The sequence below is a fragment of the Oncorhynchus keta genome, chromosome 18, assembly GCF_023373465.1.
Source record: "Oncorhynchus keta strain PuntledgeMale-10-30-2019 chromosome 18, Oket_V2, whole genome shotgun sequence".
NCBI lineage: Eukaryota > Metazoa > Chordata > Actinopteri > Salmoniformes > Salmonidae > Oncorhynchus > Oncorhynchus keta.
Genome location: NC_068438.1, coordinates 7,413,537 through 7,438,206, shown reverse-complemented (window position 1 = coordinate 7,438,206; position 24,670 = coordinate 7,413,537).

Genomic DNA, 24,670 nt, shown 5'->3' with positions numbered 1-24,670 from the left:
AACAGGAAGAGTTGGCTCAGGTCTGACTCCTGACTCTGCCACACTCTCCCTGAGCCCCCCCAAGACATTTTTTGGGCTGACTCTCAGGCTTCCATCCACGTCGCCGTGCTGCCTCCTCATACCAGCGCCTCTCCGCTTTCGTCGCCTCCAATTCTTCCTTGGGGCGGCGATATTCTCCAGGCTGAGCCCAAGGTCCTTCACCGTCCAGTTCGTCCTCCTCTTTGGGCTGCTCCTGTTGCCTCCTCTCCTGCTGCACCTTTGGCCGGCTACACTCCCCTGGTTTAGCCCAGGGTCCTCTCCCGTCGAGGATTTCCTCCCATGTCCAGAAATCCTTATTGCGCATCTCCTCTTTGGGCTGCTCCTGCCTGTTGACACGCTGCTTGGTCCGTTTAGGGTGGGTGATTCTTTAACGGTTTTCTAGGTGTGGTGAAGGAGAGTCGGACCAAAACGCAGCGTGTAGATTGCGATCCATGTTTAATGAACAATAAACGTAACACGAATCTAAAATACAAACACTACAAAACAAAGAACGTAACGAAAACCGAAACAGCCTATACTAGTGAAAACAAACACAGACAGGAACAAGGACACTAAGGACAATCACCCACGACAAACTCAAACAATATGGCTGCCTAAATATGGTTCCCAATCAGAGACAACGATAAACACCTGCCTCTGATTGAGAACCACTCCAGACAGCCATAGACTTTGCTAGATACCCCACTAAGCTACAATCCCTATACCAACACCAAAACCCCAAGACAAAACACACCACAATACAAAAACCCCATGCCACACCCTGGCCTGACCCAATACATAAAGATAAACACAAAATACTTCGACCAGGGCGTGACACTATGGCAATCTGTCATAACTTTGGGAATTTATACTTGAATAACTTCAAAATATATGTACAGTACCAGTCAAAAGTTTGGACACACCTATTCATTCAAGGGTTTTTGTTTATTTTTTAAACTATTTTCTACATTGTAGAATGTACAAAACTATGAAATAACACACGTGGAATCATGTAATAACCAAAAAATGTGTCAAACAAATCAAAATACATTTTATATTTGAGATTCTTCAAAGTAGCCACCCTTTGCCTTGATGACAGCTTGGAAAACAAGAGAAAATAGCCTAATTAATGAAAAAGCATCTAATCAACAATTACATTATTTTCAATATAGTCTGCACCTCTTTCAACTATTGACGTTTTTCACAACCGCCACCAGTTTGACATCAAAACATTGACAACAAATACACAGTAAAATTAATAATTGAGTTTGTAAAAAAAAAAAATTAAGGATATTTCATGCTTGAAACCCTAATTTTAAACGCCAATGGAATTCACTCTGTTGATGGTTATATTTAGGATCGTGTTTTACAGCTTTGTCATTCAATTTCTTTTCATCTTAAAATCGTCTTAATCAATTATTTCATCAATTTGACCTGTGATAAGGCCAGCAGAGGGCCACTGGATGTCTTGTGATAGATTACATAAAATCCTTGAAAGAATAAAAAATGATGGTAGTTTACTGGTAAACCTCAAGTTTTTAGTAATATGTCCTATCTTTGCAACCGTAGCCCTGACAAATCATCTCAGAGAGGGACATTTTATGCAGATCCACAGAAGACAAAAGGGCAGAAGTCTCCAGTCCACAGAGGCCCCTTGGAAGGCATTCCAAAAATGAGGGGGAGTTGGGACAGAAAGCAGGGAGAGCTGCCAGCCTGCCAGGGCTTTCTGTGCCATTGTCAAGACGGTGCCGAGGCACGGAGAAAGAGGGAGATATTTGGGCTGAACAAAGCTGAGTGGGTTGAAGGGAAACACTGGGCCGTGATGCAAGGCTACTGCCAGGGAGTATTTATAACCCTGTACATCATGTGGTGGGTTCTGCTATTATGCAACAGCAAACTGTACAAATGTACTATTCTTCTTCTGACTGTACTTGTTGTGCTAAGGCCTTAGCTGCAGAATGTTCCCAGCATTAATGTTCCCAGGGCGGCTTATGTCTCCGACATGTGTTTGTGACCGAGCTCTCTCTCTTTTCATAAGGGATCTGACAATGACTCGCTTGAAAAATACTGTAAATGGCAGAAACATTCTTCTTGAATAATAATTAGATTGTATACTCTTGCACCCTGTATACAATCAAATCAAACCACTGGCATTGTGTACCGACTGGCTTTATGCACGTGAATACTAATGAATGCATTCTGTCTTACCATCATCCTTACTTTCAAACTGAAAGACATTAATATGGTAATGAATGAGATTTATCCTGATATACTGTACATACTAAGGAAGCATGGTTTGACTGTGGGATTAAGACCAATATATTGTAGGGATTACATTCTAAGGTGAGTCTTGAATGCATAGTGCTGAGGGTGGGGACGGTGGGTAGAGGATGGAAGTAGTCAGCAGAAAGTGCCAGACATGCACAAAGGCATCTTAAGGCGAAGTTCGTCTTTAGAACCATTGTGTGAACTTAGCCTTACGATGCTTTTGGGAAACCAGGCCTTTGTGTGCGTCTGAAACCGGGCCCATGTCAATACCCCGGCCCACATCCATTACGTCCTCCTTCTTCCTCTATTCTAAAACTGGTCTCTTAACAAACGGTGTGCTGCAAGTGAGCAGTTTGACTGACATCCCATGTCCTGTCTCCTTTCTATGGTGTTGACAAGGGACCTCATTGACTAGGGAGAGAGTGGTGCTGCTTTCACAGCTCTGAGGCTAACAAGAGGTTACATGGCAGCGCATGATTAATTCAAGCTGTAGGGCTTGTTCATGTACTGATCTTATCTGCCGGACCACTTATCTGGGAGAATTGGTGCCGTGCTGCCAGACGGTCCGCCTCGCTCGGATGAGGAATCAAGATCTTGAAATGTACAGTCTTGATTTTTTCTCTTTCTTTCCTCGCTTTGTCGGCCCTAAAGCAGACGTGGGGTTTGGATTTGAGCGAGAATGGGGTTCTCAAGAACCCCAGAGTTTCCTGTATCCTCAATTCAACAGGGCATTTTCCAGGCATCCCCTGGAGACACTTCAGGTTATACACAGCAGTGTATTCCCTATTCCCTTTGGGTAACACTCATACGCAGTGAGACAGGATTCATACAATGCAGGCCATTTCGATGGCGAAGTACAGCATAATCCACACCCCCTGTTTCATGACACAAAAGCACAGTGAACACAGGGAACAGCGTAGCATGAAGGGATGGATGTTGCGTTGTACCGTTAAGCATTTACAATTCAAAGAGATCTGGAGATACAGTAGATATAGTAGGCGACTGTCCCTCCCCTGAGTGGTGACATCAACCGGGGCTTCCTTCCAGTGATTAGTGCACGCCTTGCCCTGTCCAGGAATCAGTGCTGCCCAATGTTCTGGATATGTGGAAATGTCTCCTGCATTTTCTTTGTGGCACCACGTTTGACATTTTCCATTTATGTTTTGTGCTGCGTGAGGAAAAGGAAAATTGCTCGCCTGCTGCCATGTCGATGAATGTTTTATAAATTCAATTTTTGTCTCTCCAAAGTTTGATGAAATGTTAATGTTTTGGGGCTGGGTTGTGGGATGACAACTTGAATGCGTGGGAGGGGAGCGGAAGGGAGCTTGGCACACAAGCTTGATCCTGTGATGTATGGCTGCTCTCAGGGGGTGGATGAGGCATGACAGGTCTGTTTAGTTGAAGTCTTGACAGTAGGTGTAGTACATACATCTTCATCCTGAGGCTGTTGAGCCAGCCTTATTTATGCATATGGTGGCTGTTTTTAGCATAGGGCAATAGTGAGTTAACGAACTGTGACGTTGACCCTAATACTCCCGACACTGCCTCCTAGCTAGGATTCTCATATCTCAATTTACCCCCAAGGCAACAGGGGGTAGGAAGATAATCTACAGTACTGATAGCTGTGATCTGATATTTACACTATTTACAGCTTTTCCCATTCCCCAAAGCCTTGTTTGACAGCGAAAATGCCTACTACTTAATTTGATCTTTCATTAGACACCTGTTTTAGACAAGGTATTTATTTCTCTGAGGCTGTTTTACAACATCTACATATACAAGGGTGTGCTTCTTATTTTCCATTTGTTGACCTGATTCTAACCTCTTTTGATTCCGAATAAAGGATTTTTCTAGAACATAGTTTTCATTGGTACTACTAGGGAAATCAGGTACAATTCTCAATGTGTAAAGAAACAGTAGTTTTACTGTGCTGCTCCAATGTGTGTCTGCATCAGTCTCATGTTGTACAGTTTGAATATGGTAGATCAATTAAGGCCATGCATTCAGAGCTGTCCCAATGCAGTTAATAAAGTTTTACCCTGCAAATGCAACAATGTTTTGACTTTCTTCTCGAAAACCGGCGTTGCACACAAGTACATTCAGATGTCCTTCTTCTTCATACAATTGTTCAATTATTAACCAAGCCAATTTGTGAGCCTCTGTTCAGTTTGCATTCATGTTTAAAACAGAATCTATATTTCATGCAGAACGAAAGAACACAGTAGAGTGGAATGGAGGTGGAGAGGATGAAAGAATGGAGGTGGAGAGGAGGAAAGAATGGAGGTGGAGAGGATGAAAGAATGGAGGTGGAGAGGATGAAGGAACTACTATGGCATCTCTGCGTGAGATAGTTTACTGAGCCTGACAGTTCGCCTGTGCTCTTTAATTACGCCCCAACTTATGTGCAAGCAGATCCCAGGTTCTGTCAACTTCCCGAGAGCCAAGTGTTATAAAGGCGAGAGGTTTTTGCTTTACCTATCAAGTTAAGTTTTAATGTCACATGCACAAATACAGTGGAATGCCTTTCTTGCAAGCTCTTAACCCAACAATGCAGTGGTCAATATCAAATTAGCTCACGAGGTTGAACAAAAACACACCATAAATAAAACATTTATAAAAAAGAAGAACACAAGAACGTAAGAAGCTATGATACAGGGTCAGTTCCAATACCATATTTACAAAGTGCAGGGATACCGAAGTGATGGAGGTAGATATGTATAGGGGTAAAGTGACAGGGATACTGGAGTGATGGAGGTAGATATGTATAGGGGTAAAGTGACAGGGATACTGGAGTGATGGAGGTAGATATGTACAGGGGTAAGGTGACTAGGCATCAGGATGTATGATAAACAGAGCAGCAGCAGCGTAAAGGAAGATTGTATGTGAGTGTGTGTGCGCTTGTGTGTACAGTCAGTATAAATGTGTGTGCATGTTATGTGTGTGTAGGAGTGTCAGTGTGCGTGAGTGTGTAGAGTCCTGTGAGCGTGCATAGAGCCAGTAGAAAATCTAAATTAAATACAACGGTCAACTCAGATAGTCCGTGCAGCCATCATGTTAGCTATTTAGCAATTCTATGGCTTGGGGATAGAAGATGTTCAGGAGAGTGTTGTGTCAGACTTCATGCACCGGTACCGCTTGCCGGGTAGGAGCAGAGATAAACTGGCTAGAGTGGCTGGCCCGCCCAGACCTACCACCGTTGCGTCGTCATCAAACTCAACGATTGTGTTGGAGTTGTGAGTAGCCACGCAGTTCACATCAAATCAAATGTACTTATAAAGCACGGTGGCTAGGAAAAACTACTTAGAAAGGCCAGAACCGAGGATGAAACCTAGAGAGGAACCAGGCTATGAGGGGTGGCCAGTCCTAATATGGCTGTGCCAGGTGGAGATTAAAACAGAACATGGCCAAGACGTTCAAATGTTCATAGATGACCAGCAGGGTCAAATAATAATAATCACAGTGGTTGTCGAGGGTGCATGGTCCTAGGGCTCAGGTCCTCCGAGAGAGAGAGAGAAAGAAAAAGAGAATTAGAGAGAGCATACTTAAATTCACACAGGACACCGGAAAAGGACAGGAGAAATACTCCAGATATAACAGACTGACCCTATCTCCCCGACACAAAGTACTGCAGCATAAATACTGGAGGCTGAGACAGGAGTGGTCGGGAGACGTTGTGGCCCCATCCCACGATAACCCCGGACAGGGCCAAACAGGCAGGATATAACCCCACCCAATTTGCTAAAGCACAGCCCCCACACCACTAGAGGGATATCGTCAACCACCAACTTACCATCCTGAGACGAGGCCTAGTATAACCCACGATGATCTACGCCACGGCAGAACCCAAGTGGGGGCGGGGGGGGCAACCCAGACAGGAAGATCACATCAGTGACTCAACCGACTCAAGTGACGCACACCACCTAGGGATGGCATGGAAGAGCACCGGTAAGCCAGTGACTCAGCCCCTGTAATAGAGTTCGAGGCAGAGAATCCCAGTGGAGAGAGGGGAACCGGCCAGGCAGAGACAGCAAGGGCGGTTCGTTACTTCAAGGCCTTTCCATTCACCCTGGGCCAGATTACACTCAATCATAGGACCTACTGAAGTGATGAGTCTTCAATAAAGACTTAAAGGTTGAGACCGCTTCTGCTTCTATCACATCTGTAGGCAGACCATTCCATAAAAATTGAGCTCTATAGGAGAAAGCCCTGCCTCCAGCTGTTTGCTTAAGGACAGTTGGGAGGCCTGCATCTTGTGACCGTAGCCTACGTGTAAGTATGCACGGCAGGAACAAATTGGAAAGATGGGTAGGAGCAAGCCCATGTAATGCTTTGTAGGTTAGCAGTAAAACCTTGAAATCAGCCCTAGTCTTAACAGGAAGCCAGTGTAGAGAGGCTAGCTAGCACTGGAGTAATATGCACTGGAGTAATATGATTAAATATTTTGGTTCTAGTCAAGATTATAGCAGCTGTGTGTAGCACTAACTGATGTTTATTTAGTGCTTTATCCGGGTAGCCGGAAAGTAGAGGATTGAAGTCGTCTAATAGAGAAGTGACAAAAGCATGGATTAATATTTCTGCATCATTTTTGGACAGAAAGTTTGATTTTTGCAGTGCTACGTAGATGGAAAAAAGCTGTCCTTGAAACAGTCTTGATATGTTCGTTAAAAGAGTGCTCAGGGTCCAGAGTAACACCGAGGTCCTTCACAGTTTTATTTGAGACGACTGTACAACCATCAAGATGAATTATCAGATTCAACAGAGGATCTCTTTGTTTCTTGGGACCTAGAACAAGCATCTCTGATTAGTCCGAGTTTAAAAGTAGAAAATTGGCAGCCATCCACTTCCTTATGTCTGAAACACAGGCTTCCAGCGAGGGCAATTTTGGGGCTTCACCATGTTTCATCGAAATGTACAGCTGTGTGTCATCTGCATAGCAGTGAAAGTTAACATTATGTTTCCGAATGACATCACCAAGAGATAAAATATATAGTGAAAACAATAGTGGTCCTAAAATGGAACGTTGAGGAACACCAACATTTACAGTTGATTTGTCAGAGGACAAGCCAAACTGATATCTTGTCCGTGTAGACCAATTTGTGTTTCCAATCTCTCCAAGAAAATGTGCTGATCCATTGTATCAAAAGCATCATTAAGGTCTAGGAGCACAAGGACAGATGCAGAGCCTTGGTCTGACGCCATTAAAAGGCCATGTATCACCTTCACAAGACTGAAGAGTTTTGTATACATTGTTTGTCTTCAGGAAGGCAGTGAGTTGCCGCGCAACAGCTTTTTCTAGCATTTTTGAGAGGAATGGGAGACTCGATATAGGCCGATAGTTTTTTATGTTTTCTGGGTCAAGGTTTAGCTTTTTCAAGAGAGACTTTATTACTGCCACTTTAATTAAGTGAGTTTGGTACACATCCGGTGGATAGAGAGCCATTTATTATGTTCAACATAGGAGGGCCAAGCACAGGAAGCAGCTCTTTTAGTAGTTTAGTTGGAATAGGGTCCAGTTATCATCTGGACGTTTTAGAGGCCATGATTATTTTCATCGTTGTGTAACGAGATAGTGCTAAAACACTTGATTGTCTCTCTTGATCCTAGGTCATGGCAGAATTGTGCAGACTCAGGACAACTGAGCTTTGGAGGAATACGCAGATTTAGGTGGTTGACTGATTTTTGTACTCTGACGTCCTTGGGTAAGCGGAGGGAGTCTGGAAGGACATGTAGAAATCTTTGGGTTGTCCGAGAATTTATAGCACGACTTTTGATGATCCTTGGTTGGGGTCTGATCAGATTGTTTGTTGTGATTACAAACGTAATAAAATGGTGGTCCGATAGTCCAGGATTATGAGGAAAAACATTAAGATCCACACCATTTATTCTACGGGACAAAACTAGGTCCAGAGTATAACTGGCAGTGAGAAGGTCCAGAGACCTGTTGGACCTGTTGGAAAGCCTTTTGGAGTGGGTTTGTGGACTTTTCCATGTGAATATTAAAGTCACCAAAAATTAGAATATTTATGCCATGACGACAAGGTCCGATAGGAACTCAGTGAGGAACGCTGTATATGGCCCAGGAGGCCTGTAAACACTTGCTATAAAAAGTGATCTGCATAGATTTCATGACTCGAAGCTCAAAAACTGCGTTTTTATTTGTAAATTGAAATTTGATATGATAAATGTCAGCAACACCTAACATGCAAGGGGGAAATTGTCACTAGTGTAACCAGGAGGTGAGGCCTCATTTAACACAGTAAATTAATCAGGCTTAAGCCATGTTTCAATCAGGCCAATCACATCAAGATTATGATCAGTGATTAGTTAATTGACTATAACTGTCTTGGAAGTGAGGGATCTAACATTAAGTAGCCCTATTTTGAGATGTGAGGTATCACAATCTGAATAATGCCAGGAATAGTAAGAGGTCTTTATTCCAGTGAAATTGCTAAAGCGAACACTAACATGTTTAGTTTTGCCCAACCTAGGTCGAGGCACAGACACGGTCTCAATGGGGATAGCTGAGCTGACTACACTGACTGAGCTAGTGGCAGACTCCACTAAGCTAACAGCCTACTGCCTCTCATTGTGCCTCTCATTGTGGAGCTAGGGGAGTTAGAGCCCTGTCTATGTTTGTAGATAAGATGAGAGCACCCCTCCAGGTAGGATGGAGTCCATCACTCCTCAACAGGCCAGGCTTGTGGGTGAGTCCCAGAAAGAGGGCCAATTATCTACAAAAATCTATCTTTTGGGAGGGGCAGAAAACATTTTTCAACCAGCGATTGAGTTGTGAGACTCTGCTGTAGAGCTCATCACTTCCCCTAACTGGGAGGGGGCCAGAGACAATTACTCGATGCCGACATCTTTCTAGCTGATTTACACGCTGAAGCTATGTTGCACTTGGTGACCTCTGTTTCATCCTAACATTATTGGTGCCGACGTGGATAACAATACCCCCATACCCTCTACACTCGCCAGTTTTATCTTTAGCCAGCACCATCTTCAGATTAGCCTTAACGTTGGTAGCCCTGCCCCCTGGTAAACAGTGTATGATCGCTGGATGATTCGTTTTAAGTTTAATACTGCAGGTAATGGAGTCGCCAATGACTAGAGTTTTCAATTTGTCAGAGCTAATGGTGGGAGTCTTCGGCATCTCAATAATTGGGAGAACCGGTTGAAAGTTTCTGTCGGCTGAATGAGCAACACCGGTTGAGCATTCCTACAAAATTTCCCTCCAGAAGCCATGAGAAAGTTGTCCGGCTGCAGGGACTGTGCGAGGGGATTTATACTACTATCTGTACTTACTGGGTGGCACAGACGCTGTTTCATCCTTTCCTACACAGAAATTACCCTTGCCTAACGATTGCAGCACAGCTATTCTCACCGTAAGGCGACTGTTCTCCTGTATATTATGAGTACAGCGACTGCAATTAGAAGGCATCATGTTAATGTTACTACTTAGCTTCAGCTGGTGGAGGTCCTGACAAACCACGTCCAGATAAAGCGTCCGGAGTGAAAAATTTGAATTAAAAAAAGTAGAGCGAGGGAAAATAAAAATATAAACGATAATTAAAAAGCTAAAATTGTAAAGTTGTCAGGTAGCAAAGTAAGGTTAGCAACAAAATGCACAGCAGCATGTAAACAAGTCTACAAGTTGTGACAGAAATGGTTTGTCGAGATCGAGTTGGAAAAACTTGTGGGTGAACGCAGTTGTGGGCGAACAGGGAGTACAGGAGGGGACTAAGCACACACCCCTGTGAGGCTCTCGTGTTAAAAGTCAGTGTGGCATCGATGATGTTGCCTACCCTCGCCACCTGGGGTCGGTCCATCAAGAAGTCTAGGATCCAGTTGCAGAGGGAGGTGTTCAATCCCAGGGTCTTAAGCTTGGGGTCGGTCCAACAAGAAATCTAGGATCCAGTCAATGAACATCATTCTCACATAGGTATTCCTCTCATCTACTGTAGGTGGGTGAGGGCAGTGTGGAGTGCAATAGAGATTTCGTCTTCTATTGATCTGTTTGGGTGTTATGCTTCATGATTACAGGTTTGAGTACTATAGGGCGGTAGGCATTGTGGCATCAAGCCTTAGAGTTCTTGGGGACAGGAATGATGGTAGTCAACTTGAAACATGTGGGGATTTCAGACTGGGACAAGGAGAGGTTGAAAATGATTCTGAATATGCCTGCCAGCTAATCTGCGCCTGCTGTGAGAGCGCACCCTGAAATACCGTCCATAACCACAGCCTTGCACTGATGAAAGACCTTACTCACGTCGGCCTCGGAGAGCGAGATCACTCAGTCCTCTGGGTCGGCGGAGGCCCTCACGCACAGTAAAGTGTTGTTAAGTGTGTCTAAGTTTGCATAAAATACATTGAGTTCGTCTGGAAGAGAGGCATCGTTGGGCGGATCACAGTTGTTTCTCTTTGTAATTCGTAAAGGACTGTCGACGGGCGTCGAAGCCTGTGTAATATGATTCCACCTTATTCCTATATTGTCCTTTTGCCCCTTTGATGACTCTGTGGAAGTCATAGCGAGACTTCTTGTACTTGTTCCTGTCCTCAGCCGTAGCCTCAGAGTTGTCTGTGATAGTCCCGTGAGAGGTAGCCATCACAGAGCATATGCAAACCAATTCCGAAAGCACCTGTGGCCTATCAACAAATCCATATAGTCCAGAGTTTATGCCTAGTAGGCAACATTTTACAGGTACAGTATATTCCACATCACCTCCAGCCAGCTAAACTTTGTTTACTGTTGGTATTGTTGCTTTTGTCAGCCAAGCCTTAAAAATGAACATGGCAGGGGGAGTGAGTGGGAGCTGTTAGGGAGCTGTAAAACATGGCCTAATTCTCCTCCACAGCAACAGCGGTACTGCAATAGAACAGACAGGCTAATCAAGGATTCAAGGAAATTACTGATTAGACCTTCTGTACAGCATTATTATGCAACACATTCAGAGCAATCAAGGAAATGATTTATGGCAGAGTGATTGTTCAAGCTGTAATATCTATTGTGCTTATACCCTACCAGGGGGTAGAGCTCATCTAGTTGATTTACTAATATTGATGTTCTACATGTATTTGGAGATTTTGGGATGAAGTATAAGGCAGACTGGAGTCTGTCTCGTACTATAGTGTGCATAGCAGCACGCATGTGCTCCATTACCTATACTGAACAAAAATAGAAACGCAATACGTCAAGTGTTGGTACCATGTTTCATGAGCTGAAAGATCCCAGAATATGTCCAACCGGCCTCACAACTGCAGACCATGTGTTAAGTTATTTAGTTAACCTTTAGGCAAGTCAGTACACATTTATATTTACAATGACGGCCTAAAAGAAAGTTCCCTGATCCAGCCGGTCAGCTGATGAAAATGAAGAGTGTTTTGGTCTGTAATAAAGCCTTCTGTGGGGGAAAACGAATTTGATTGGCTGGGCCTTGCTCCCCAGTGGGTGGGCCTGGCACACCCATTGCGGCGCCCCTTTCCAGTCGTGAAATCCATAGATTAGGGCCTAATGAATTTAACAAATTCCCTTGTTTGAACTATAGCTCAGTGAAATCGTTGATATTGTTGCATGTTGCGTTTATATTTGTATTCAGTATATATGAAAAATGTATCAGTCAGTTAAGGATGAAATCTTATTTTCAATGACGGCCTAGGAACAGTGGGTTAACTGCCTTGTTAAGGGGCAGAACGACAGATTTTTACCTTGTCAGCTCGGGGACTCGATCTAGCAACTTTTTGGTTACTGGCCCAACACTAACCACTAGGCTACCTTCCGCCCCTAGAAGTGGGCCATGTGTGAAGACAATTATGCACAGATTTTGCATAGTGTCACCAGAAATAACTGTTTAGTAGTGCTGTGGCAGCAGTTTATGTGCTAATACTGGCAAGGTGAATAATAATGTATTATACATACAGTAGTGGTAGCTATGTTATCAGTATTGTAGCCATAAGGGCTCATTAGCATATTACCCAGCGTTCCCTTTTGTCACTATGGGAGTAGATACCATCCAAGTGGAACTTGTCATCCAATTAACACAACACTGCTACCAAAGAAAATGTGGTTGTAAATAGGATCTCCAATGAGCAACCAACAATAATGTTCTGCTATTGTTTTTTCTATCATTGTGTCAGTGTTTTATTGAATAGAGAGTGAACATTGAGCACACGGTCTGTGTCAATCTGCCCCCGTTTTGCAACAGTGTGTAATCAGTTATAAAAAGTGCTCATATCCTCAAGCTAGAGTTTTGAAATGATTTTAAAAGAAAGATTATCTGCTCCTGATATGTGATTGAGTTTAATCCCATTTGGCCAATGCAGAAAGACTGATATGAGACTATTTTTTGTGTGTTATCGTTTCCACTATAAGTCTCAAGCTGGAGGGGATGTAGAAGTTTAAGTTGTTTTAGAATATTAAAAATGTTAATATTGAAAAGTAGTGAAATCCAACTCCATTTGAAAATGGCCTCTAAAATGTCTCTGTTTCTTCATTGCACATTCTGTCAGTGGTGAAAAAAAGTACTCAATTGAGTAAAAATAAAGTACACCTTAATAGAAAATGACTTATATAAAAGTGAAAGTCACCCAAATACTAAAGTATTTGGTTTTAAGTAAACTTATGTATCAAAAGTAAATGGAATTGCTAAAATATAATTATCAAAAGTTAAAGTAAAAGTCAAATCAATTTCAAATTCCTTACATTAAGCAAACCATAAGGAAGAATTATTATTATTATTTTATTTACAGATAGCCAAGGGGCACACTCCAACACTCAGACATCATTTACAAACAAAGCATTTTGTGTTAAGTGAGTCCACCTGATCATAGACAGTAGGGATGTTTTCTTGATAATTTTGTAAATTGGACAATTTTCCTGTCTAAATGTAAGCACTTTTGGGTGTCAGAGAAAATGTATAGAGTAAAAAGTATATAATTTCCCTCAGGAATGTAGTAAAGTGAAAGTTGGAAAAACTATAAATAGTAAAGAAAAGTACAGATCCCCAAAAACAACTTAAGTAGTAGTAGTAGTAGTAGTAGTAGTAGTAGTAGTAGTCGTACGTTAAAGTATTTTTACTTAAGTACTTTACACCACTGCATACTGTACATTTCAATTACACAATTCAGCTTTTAAAATATATAGTCACTATATCTCCAGTATCTGTTGCTTCATTTGACATTAAAGCTGTGCAATCTCTTTTGTCCCTTCTGGTTTTATTTTCTTTGTTAGCTTGTTTGCTTTGGTCACTGTTGGTCTCTTGACCACCTGTCTCCCCTGATATTATCTGTGGCCTGGAAGACAGAGGCTTTACAGGACACCTGCAGACTCCCGTAATGAAGGCTTTGGCTGTGACTGCAGACTCATGATAGGATTTACCTAGGCAGTGTTTGTGTGAAAACCACATGTGGACAAAAACCTGTATCACACTTGCCTGTGCATGCCTAGCATTGCCTCCTCTGTAGCAGCAGACATGATTTTTGTCTCCCTAGGGAACCCACTCCTAGTAATCCCACTGGTGTGATATGGTTGGTCAGCCACCCTGCTTTGAGCCACAGAGGCTCTCCCCAATGATGCTTCAACCCTTTTCCTCTTCTGAGAGGAATTTTGTCACCCCAGGTTTGCTGGCGCAGGGGCTTTTTAGTGGATCATTTTTCTCAACTGTATGTTTCTTGTTTCCTTCAATACCCTAACAGTCCTCCCTCGGACTACAGGACAAAGATGTTCTGACAGTCTGAGTCAGTCATGAATCTTTTTGTGACAGCTTGTGAATACATTTTCTTGGTGTCTCTCCTTGGTGAGGATCAAAGGTGCTGGATCAGCTAGGCCAAACTCTCTCTCTCTCTCCTGTGGGAGTTGGCCTGGTTTTATAATTTATTAATGACCGGATCGTAAATACCTGGCAGAAACTCTCCCTTGGCCCGACAGTATTGAGAATTGAATGTCTGAGTGTTACAGAGAGACTCTTGCTAAAAACTTTAACATCAAAAGATTGGACATTGGAACATGAAATCCAAACATTTGTAATGGTTGGTGGGGATCCAAGCAATAATCATGTCAAAAGTGTATTATTTTGTGATATCATTAAGGATGGTATAACTAAATAACATTGCAGCTTTAAGAGCTTTCACAATGTATAGATCAGATTTACATCTAAATGTTGCATGAAATAAATTATTAAGTATAAGAATACTTTTATGAAGATAAAATGTGGTTTTAGCCTTCTAAGAGAGTTTTTCATATCAACTTTTGTCAAGTCAGTAACCACGCGAGCACAGATTGTGTCAACATGATGTAACACCCCCTTTTTAACCAAGCATAAAAGTACTCATATGAATGTACATTAGACCAAAACATGCCGGGTTGCTGTCATTCTGTAAAGTGGTCCTAGCTGTACCCTGAATAATCAACCATTGAGATCAGTCTACGTGCAGCGCGAGCTGAATACGTTACCAATGGTTGAATCTCTACAGACCAGACAGCGTGGAGCGGTGGCTACATGGCAGGAAATGGTTAAAACTATAAGACCAGAAAATGATAAGACCCTCTGAAACTCTCGACGAGTGAGGAAGGTGAAGACCATAACAAACATTCTCAGTCTACAGCTGGGTAATGTAAAGTGGTCTTGAACAATTGACCCAGATGGGAAAGAACAGTTCCCCATCACCAGCATGTGATACACCTCTGATGGAGCCATTCTAAGGAATGCTTCGGAACAAAGAAGGCTACAACTACGAAGGGTCTTGTGAACTCTTGTGGACCACCACAGGATTACATTGAACCACCACATTGAACCATCGAGTTCAACAAAGACGACAGAGGAAGACATCTACGCGTAAATGAGCGGTTGTTAGGGTGCTAAAAGATCCATATTTGCGGTGAGCGTATTTTTCAACTGTATGTACGATAAGTCCACTCCCTTTGTCTCTCCCGCTCCTTATCTTTCCCTATCCCCCTTTCCATTGTGTAACAAGCCGTCATATCGGGTTAGTCCACTAGGGACTGTGTTTCATTGCATTATGTTAGTAATCAATAATCTATACTGTGTGTGTATGTATGTATTTCTGTGTGATTATTTAGTTAGTAAATAAATAATTAAGCCAATTTGTGTATTGCTGAATCATCACTTAGGCTAGGGTTAGTGCAGATTTATGAGGTCAACGGTGTTCCGAATTAGACTGATGAGGTGATAATACATTAATAAGTGACTTATCCATAGATATGAATATATCTTATAAGAGTTTCATTCGGGAAATAGTAACTCGTTGAATAAGTTTTCCCATGGTGCCCCAAGCTACTAATGAGTTAATTGTTACATGATTCATTGAATCACATAATAAGTAAACATAGTTAATTGATTTGATAAAATATGAGTTATCACATTAATGATTGTCATGTCATAACAGATGATTATGTCCTCCAGCTGACCTGCACATACCTCGTAGGCCTATATTCATGCCATCTTTTTTAAAATAATTTCCCCATGTCATCACTAAATAAGAGAACAGGTCTATTTATTTATTTTTTCAAAACTGAATAAGTGACAGTGGATGTCATATTTTCACTGTATCTCTAAGGAGTAATAGAAGTCTTTCTTGCAGAGCTGAAAAGCCTATAGACTTCAGACAGACTGGCTATTTGGAAGCACTTCAATGTACAGTTGCATCAAAATATATTGGCACCCTTGAACGTTTAATACCCTATTTCTATTCACAAGTTTAGGGACCAGACATGAAATGGGTGAAACGGATGTGAGAATGAGCATTCATTGGGGAAATAAGAATGGAGCAGATGAAGGATCCGGAGGGGTTTACGCTTTAGGGTTTGGATGGGGTCTCAGGTGAACATCACCATCAGGCCGTGGTAGTTAGACTGCTGTGGTGAAGGCATTCCCACGCAGAAGAGCCTTGATGAAACCTTATTAAAAAGTGCAAGAAGGTGGGAAGGCAGAGGGGTATAACACAAAACAGAGAGGAGGAATTACTTTTTGGTCAGGTTTAAGTAGGGAGGTAGTAATGTTAAGGAGAGCGAGAACAGGTGTTTAGGCTGATTAGCAGTTAGTAGAAGCTGGAGCTTGATTAAGGAGTTATGTTCAAGGCAAAATCTCAACTTCCGGCGCGTTCCTAGGAAACTATGCAGTTTTTTGTTTTTTTACGTGTTATTTCTTACATTAGTACCCCAGGTCATCTTAGGTTTCATTACATACAGTCGAGAAGAACTACTGAATATAAGATCAGCGTCAACTCACCATCAGTACGACCAAGAATATGTTTTCCGCGACGCGGATCCTGTGTTCTGCCTTACAAACAGGACAACGGAATGGATCGCATGCAGCGACCCAAGAAAACGACTCCGAAAAAGAGAGAAACGAGGCGGTATTCTGGTCAGACTCTGAAAAAGGGCACATCGCGCACCACTCCCCAGCATTCTTCTTGCCAATGTCCAGTCTCTTGACAACAAGGTTGACGAAATCCGAGCAAGGGTGGCATTCCAGAGGGACATCAGAGACTGTAACGTCCTCTGCTTCACCGAAACATGGCTCACTGGAGAGACGCTATCCGATGCGGTGCAGCCAACGGGTTTCTCCACGCATCGCGCCGACAGAAACAAACATCTTTCTGGTAAGAAGAGTGGCGGGGGCGTATGCCTCATGACTAACGAAACATGGTGTGATGAAGGAAGCATACAGGAACTCAAATCCTTCTGTTCACCTGATTTAGAATTCCTCACAATCAAATGTAGACCGCATTATCTTCCAAGAGAATTCTCTTCGATTATAATCACAGCCGTATATATCCCCCCCAAGCAGACACATCGATGGCTCTGAACGAACTTTATTTAACTCTTTGCAAACTGGAAACCATTTATCCGGAGGCTGCATTCATTGTAGCTGGGGATTTTAATTAACAAAGCTAATCTGAAAACAAGACTCCCTAAATTTTATCAGCATATCGATTGCGCAACCAGGGGTGGTAAAACCTTGGATCATTGTTACTCTAACTTCCGCGACGCATATAAGGCCCTGCCCCGCCCCCCTTTCGGAAAAGCTGACCACGACTCCATTTTGCTGATCCCTGCCTACAGGCAGAAACTAAAACAAGAGGCTCCCACGCTGAGGTCTGTCCAACGCTGGTCCGACCAAGCTGACTCCACACTCCAAGACTGCTTCCATCACGTGGACTGGGACATGTTTCGTATTGCGTCAGATCAAAATATTGACGAATACGCTGATTCGGTGTGTGAGTTCATGAGAACGTGCGTTGAAGATGTCATTCCCATAGCAACGATAAAAACATTCCCTAACCAGAAACCGTGGATTGATGGCAGCATTCGCGTGAAACTGAAAGCGCGAACCACTGCTTTTAATCAGGGCAAGGTGTCTGGTGATATGTCTGAATATAAACAATGCAGCTATTCCCTCCGCAAGGCTATTAAACAAGCTAAGCGTCAGTACAGAGACAAAGTGGAATCTCAATTCAATGGCTCAGACACAAGAGACATGTGGCAGGGTCTACAGTCAATCACGGACTACAAGAAGAAACCCAGCCCAGTCACGGACCAGGATGTCTTGCTCCCAGGCAGACTAAATAACTTTTTTGCCCGCTTTGAGGACAATACAGTGCCACTGACACGGCCTGCAACGAAAACATGCGGTCTCTCCTTCACTGCAGCCGAGGTGAGTAAGACATTTAAACGTGTTAACCCTCGCAAGGCTGCAGGCCCAGACGGCATCCCCAGCCGCCCTCAGAGCATGCGCAGACCAGCTGGCCGGTGTGTTTACGGACATATTCAATCAATCCCTATACCAGTCTGCTGTTCCCACATGCTTCAAGAGGGCCACCATTGTTCCTGTTCCCAAGAAAGCTAAGGTAACTGAGCTAAACGACTACCGCCCCGTAGCACTCACTTCCGTCATCATGAAGTGCTTTGAGAGACTAGTCAAGGACCATATCACCTCCACCCTACCTGACACCCTAGACCCACTCCAATTTGCTTACCGCTCAAATAGGTCCACAGACGATGCAATCTCAACCACACTGCACACTGCCCTAACCCACCTGGACAAGAGGAATACCTATGTGAGAATGCTGTTCATCGACTACAGCTCGGCATTCAACACCATAGTACCCTCCAAGCTCGAGACCCTGGGTCTCGACCCCGCCCTGTGCAACTGGGTACTGGACTTCCTGACGGGCCGCCCCCAGGTGGTGAGGGTAGGCAACAACATCTCCTCCCCGCTGATCCTCAACACGGGGGCCCCACAAGGGTGCGTTCTGAGCCCTCTCCTGTACTCCCTGTTCACCCACGACTGCGTGGCCACGCACGCCTCCAACTCAATCATCAAGTTTGCGGACGACACAACAGTGGTAGGCTTGATTACCAAACAACGACGAGACGGCCTACAGGGAGGAGGTGAGGGCCCTCGGAGTGTGGTGTCAGGAAAATAACCTCACACTCAACGTCAACAAAACTAAGGAGATGATTGTGGACTTCAGGAAACGGCAGAGGGAACACCCCCCTATCCACATCGATGGAACAGTAGTGGAGAGGGTAGCAAGATTTAAGTTCCTCGGCATACACATCACAGACAAACTGAATTGGTCCACTCACACTGACAGCGTCGTGAAGAAGGCGCAGCAGCGCCTCTTCATCCTCAGGAGGCTGAAGAAATTTGGCTTGTCACCAAAAGCACTCACAAACTTCTACAGATGCACAATCGAGAGCATCCTGGCGGGCTGTATCACCGCCTGGTACGGCAACTGCTCCGCCCTCAACCGTAAGGCTCTCCAGAGGGTAGTGAAGTCTGCACAACGCATCACCTGGGGCAAACTACCTGCCCTCCAGGACACCTACACCACCCGATGTCACAGGAAGGCCATAAAGATCATCAAGGACATCAACCACCCGAACCACTGCCTGTTCACCCCGCTATCATCCAGAAGGCGAGGTCAGTACAGGTGCATCAAAGCTGGGACCGAGAGACTGAAAAACAGCTTCTATCTCAAGGCCATCAGACTGTTAAACAGCCACCACTAACATTGAGTGGCTGCTGCCAACACACTGTCATTGACACTGACCCAACTCCAGCCACTTTAATAATGGGATTGATGGGAAATGATGTAAATATATCACTAGCCACTTTAAACAATGCTACCTTATATAATGTTACTTACCCTACATTATTCATCTCATATGCATACGTATATACTGTACTCTACATCATCGACTCATCCTTATGTAATACATGTATCATAGCCACTTTAACTATGCCACTTTGTTTACTTTGTCTACATATATCTCATATGTATATACATATGTACATTTCAATGAAACATGGTGAAGCCCCCAAAATTGCCTAGAACTTTAACTATGCCACAGAGATTTGTTCTTATCTTCTTTGTCTACATACTTAATGGTTGTACATCTCAAATAAAACTGTGAAGGATATACTGATCTCTCTTTGAAGAACATATCAAGACCATTTCGAGGACAGCTTTTTCCATCTACGTAACATTGCAAAAATCAGAAATGTCCAAAAAATGATGCAGAAAAATTAATCCATGCTTTTGTCACTTCTAGGATAGACTACTGCATGCTCTATTTTCCTTATGTAAAGCACTAAATAAACCCCTAATACTGCTAGAATCCTGACTAGAACCAAAAAATTTGATCATATTACTCCAGTGCTAGTCTACACTGGCTTTTCAAAGCAAGGGCTGAAGGTTTTACTGCTAACCTACAAAGCATTACATGGGCTTGCTCCTACCTATTACATACCTACATGTTCACAAGACGCAGGCCTCCTAATTGTTAAGCAAACAGCTCAGGGCTTTCTCCTAGAGCTCCATTTTTATGGAACGGTCTGCCTACCCATGTCGGAACTACTGAAGCACAAGCCCAGGAGTGGGAGGGTGAACGGAAAGGCTCTGGAGCAACGAACGCCCTTGCTGTCTCTGCCTGGCCGGTTCCCCTCTTTCCACTGGGATTCTCATTAAACATCTGCCGTCCCTAATTCACTGTTGTGGTATGTGACGTGGCGGAGATCTTTGTGGGCTATACTCGGCCTTGTCTCAGGATGGTAAGTTGGTGGTTGAAGATATCCCTCTATGGGGGATGTGCTTTGGCAAAGTGGGTGGGGTTATATCCTTCCTGTTTGGCCCTGTCCGGGGTGTCCTCGGATGGGGCCACAGTGTCTCCTGACCCCTCCTGTCTCAGCCTCCAGTATTTATGCTGCATGTGTCGGGGCAAGGGTCAGTTTGTTATATCTGAGTACTTCTCCTGTCCTATTCGGTGTCCTGTGTGAATCTAAGTGTCCATCTCTAATTCTCCTTTCTCTTTCTTTCTCTCTCTCGGAGGACCTGAGCCCTAGGACCATGTCCCAGGACTACCTGACATGAGGACTCCTTTTGCTGTCCCCATGGCCATGCTCCTTGTTTTGACCTGAGCCCACCGTGCCCCAGGACTACCTGACATGAAACTCCAGTTTCAACTGTTCTTTACCATGCTGGTCATTTATGAACATTTGAACATCTTGGTCATGTTCTGTTATAATTTTGCCACCCCACATATCTTAGGTTCCTAGGTTTTGGCCTTTCTAGGAGTTTTTCCTAGCCACCGTGCTTTTACACCTGCATTGTTTGCTGTTTGGGGTTTTAGGCTGGGTTTCTGTACAGCACTTTGAGATATCAGCTGATGTACGAAGGGCTATATAAATAAATTTGATTTGATTTGATTTGATATACTGTACTCGATACCATCTACTGTATGCTGCTCTGTACCATCACTCATTCATATATCCTTATGTACATATTATTTATCCCCTTACACTGTGTATAAGACAGTAGTTTTGGAATTGTTAGTTAGATTACTTGTTGGTTATCACTGCATTGTCGGAACTAGAAGCACAAGCATTTCGCTACACCCGCATTAACATCTGCTAACCATGTGTATGTGACAAATTAAATTCGATTTGATTTGATTTGATGTTGCAAACAGTAGTTGAGTTGTTAGGGCACTCCATTCAAGGCCACTAGTTAAGTGTTACATCCAAGTCTGGTCCTTTCTCCTGAATATTTGTTCATCCTAAACTTTTTTTATAATTCTACATTGCAAAAGCTCTTATTTTGTAATCTTAAGTTTACCATTTTCATTGAGAAAATAAAGACAAACAGCATGGACAAAATGATTGGCACCCCGGAGCTAGATGCACAGCCTTTGGCCAAGATACTGTGGACTGCAGACAAACTCTTCTTGTAACCATCAGGGAGCTTGCTGCACCTTTCTACAGGCAATTTGGCCCACTTTTCAGCAGCAAACTGCTCTAATTCTTCAGCCTCTGTTTTCAGCTTTTGCCAGAGGTTATGGATGTGATTCTGTTTTTTAACCACTCCACAATAGTCCAGCATTTCTTCTTGAACCATTTCAGGGTGAATTTGATGTGTGTTTTGGGGTTGTTGTCCTGCTGCCAATGCCTTTACGTTGAGGACTTCTTGCTATTCGTTTTCCACATTGATTCAATGTCATCACATTGATATTTTGGGTTGAAATGACATGGAAACAATGTTGATTCAACCTGTTTTTAGTCGGTGGGGTTTATCTGCAGTTATCTTGGCCAAAGGCTGTGCAACCAAATAATTTTGTTTGCACAGCCTAGATTCGGTCCTACCGTGCCTTCAGAAAGAATTCAGACCCCTTGAACTGTTACACATTTTGTTAAGTTACAGCTGAATTCTAAAATGGATTAAATTGTTTTTGTTCCCCATCAATCTACACACCATACCCCATAATGACAAACCTAAAACTGGTATTTAGAAAAAAGAAAAAATCTAGAATATCACATTTACATGAGTATTCAGACCCCTTACTCAGTACTTTGTTGAAGCACCTTTGACGGTGATTACAGCCTTGAGTATGACGCTACAAGCTTGGCACACCTGTATTTTGGGAGTTTCTTATTTAGAGACTTGTCCCGAAGCCACTCCTGCGTTGTCTTGGCTGTGTGCTTAGGGTTATTGCCCTGTTGGAAGGTGAACCTTCGCACCAGTCAGAGGTCCTGAGCATTCGAGGGGGTTGCCATCAATGATCTCTCTGTACTTTGCTCCGTTCATCTTTGCCTCAATCCTGACTAGTCTCCCAGTCCCTACTGCTGAAAAACATCCCCACAGCATGATGCTGCCACCACCATGCCTCACCGCATGGTGCCAGGTTTCCTCCAGACGTGACGCTTGGCATTCAGGCCCAAGAGTTGGATCCTGGTTTCATCAGACCAGATAATCTTGTTTCTCATGGTCTGAGAGTTGTTAGCCTTTTGTTTAACAACAAGCGGGCTGTTATGTGCCTTTTACTGAGGAGTGGCTTGCATTTGGGCACTCTACCATAAAGGTCTAATTTGTGGAGTGTGTGGGGGATGAATCAGAATTAGTTGGGTAACATAGATAAGATGTTTTTCATAATATGCTTGTGAGATAATTGTCATTTAGAATGTATATTTTTGTACTATAGTGTTGGCCATTTGCAGTGATCCTTTCTCTGTCAGGGCTCAGTTACTTGGGCCCCAGGGAGGGTAGAGGTCAGGCTTGTCTTCATTTGTAAACATATCTTTTAAACCATGTGGAGATGATTGAGGGGGAACCGATTATCTCTTGGCTCCACAATTTCTGTGTGCCAGTCACTCCCTACTTTTCTCATTGGGAAGAGGAGGATGGCAGTGTCTGGAACCATTGTATGTTCCCTCTGAGTTTGCCCTTATCTGGACCTAGTGGCTCACTCTCTTCTCCGTGAGCTTGTCCAGGAGGGGTTGTATTTGAGATGGGAGTATCTAGGATTGACAATTGATATATGCCATTGGATGAGGTAATGTTTTGGTGCAAGTGGTACCAAGAACGAGATAGGAACTTTGTTTAAAAGAGCAAACTAAGCGATAAATTATAGCCAATGCTGTCTGGTATGGGATACTCCTCTCTGAAGTAAAGTCATTCTTTGTGTAATGTTCCTAAGACCTGTGGTTTGTCATGTCGACTAGGGGGGTGAATCTTTGCTATAAAAGATCTCAGTTGCCATAATGTTGACCACTCTCAACTTTTGATTAGAGATACTGAAATGTTAAGTCAAAATGCTATTGCAAAAGCTTCATTATTATTAAAGGTGAAGATTAAGCATAACTCTGACTGGTGTGTGATTTGCTCTCTCATCATTTGGAAATTAAGGACATTTCCACAACAAGTACTGCAGAGATGGTTGTCCTTCTGGAAGGTTCTCCCATCTCCACAGAGGAACTCTCGAGCTATGTCAGAGTGACCAACCTAGTTCTTGATCACCTCCCTTACTGAGGCCCTTCTCCCCCGATTGCTCAGTTTGGCCAGGCGGCCAGCACAACAGTAGGAATAGTCTTGGTGGTTCTAAAACTTCTTCCATTTAAGAATGATGGAGGCCACTGTGTTCTTGGGGACCATAAATACTGCAGAAATATTTTGGTACCCTTCCCCAGATCAGTGCCTCGACACAAACTTGTCTCAGAGCTCTACAGAGTTCTATTCCAAATCAAATAAAATAAAATGTTATTTGTCACATACACATGGTTAGCAGATGTTAGTGCGAGTGTAGTGAAATGCTTGTGCTTCTAGTTCCGACAATGCAGTAATAACCAACAAGTAATCTAGCTAACAATTCCAAAACTACTACCTTATAGACACAAGTGTAAGGGGATAAAGAATATGTACATAAAGATATATGAATGAGTGATGGTACAGAGCGGCATAGGCAAGATACAGTAGATGGTATTGAGTGCAGTATATACATATGAGATGAGTATGTAAATAAAGTGGCATAGTTAAAGTGGCTAGTGATACATGTATTACATAAGGATGCAGTAGATGATATAGAGTACAGTATATACATATACATATGAGATGAATAATGTAGGGTATGTAAACATTATATTAGGTAGCATTGTTTAAAGTGGCTAGTGATATATTTTACATAATTTCCCATCAATTCCATTATTAAAGTGGCTGGAGTTGAGTCAGTGTGTTGGCAGCAGCCACGCAATGTTAGTGGTGGCTGTTTAACAGTCTGATGGCCTTGAGATAGAAGCTGTTTTTCAGTCTCTCGGTCCCAGCTTTGATAAACCTGTACTGACCTCGCCTTCTGGATGATAGCGGGGTGAACAGGCAGTGGCTCGGGTGGTTGTTGTCCTTGATGATCTTTATGGCCTTCCTGTGACATCGGGTGGTGTAAGTGTCCTGGAGGGCAGGTAGTTTGCCCCCGGTGATGCGTTGTGCAGACCTCACTACCCTCTGGAGAGCCTTACGGTTGTGGGCGGAGCAGTTGCCTTACCAGGCGGTGATACAGCCCGACAGGATGCTCTCGATTGTGCATCTGTAGAAGTTT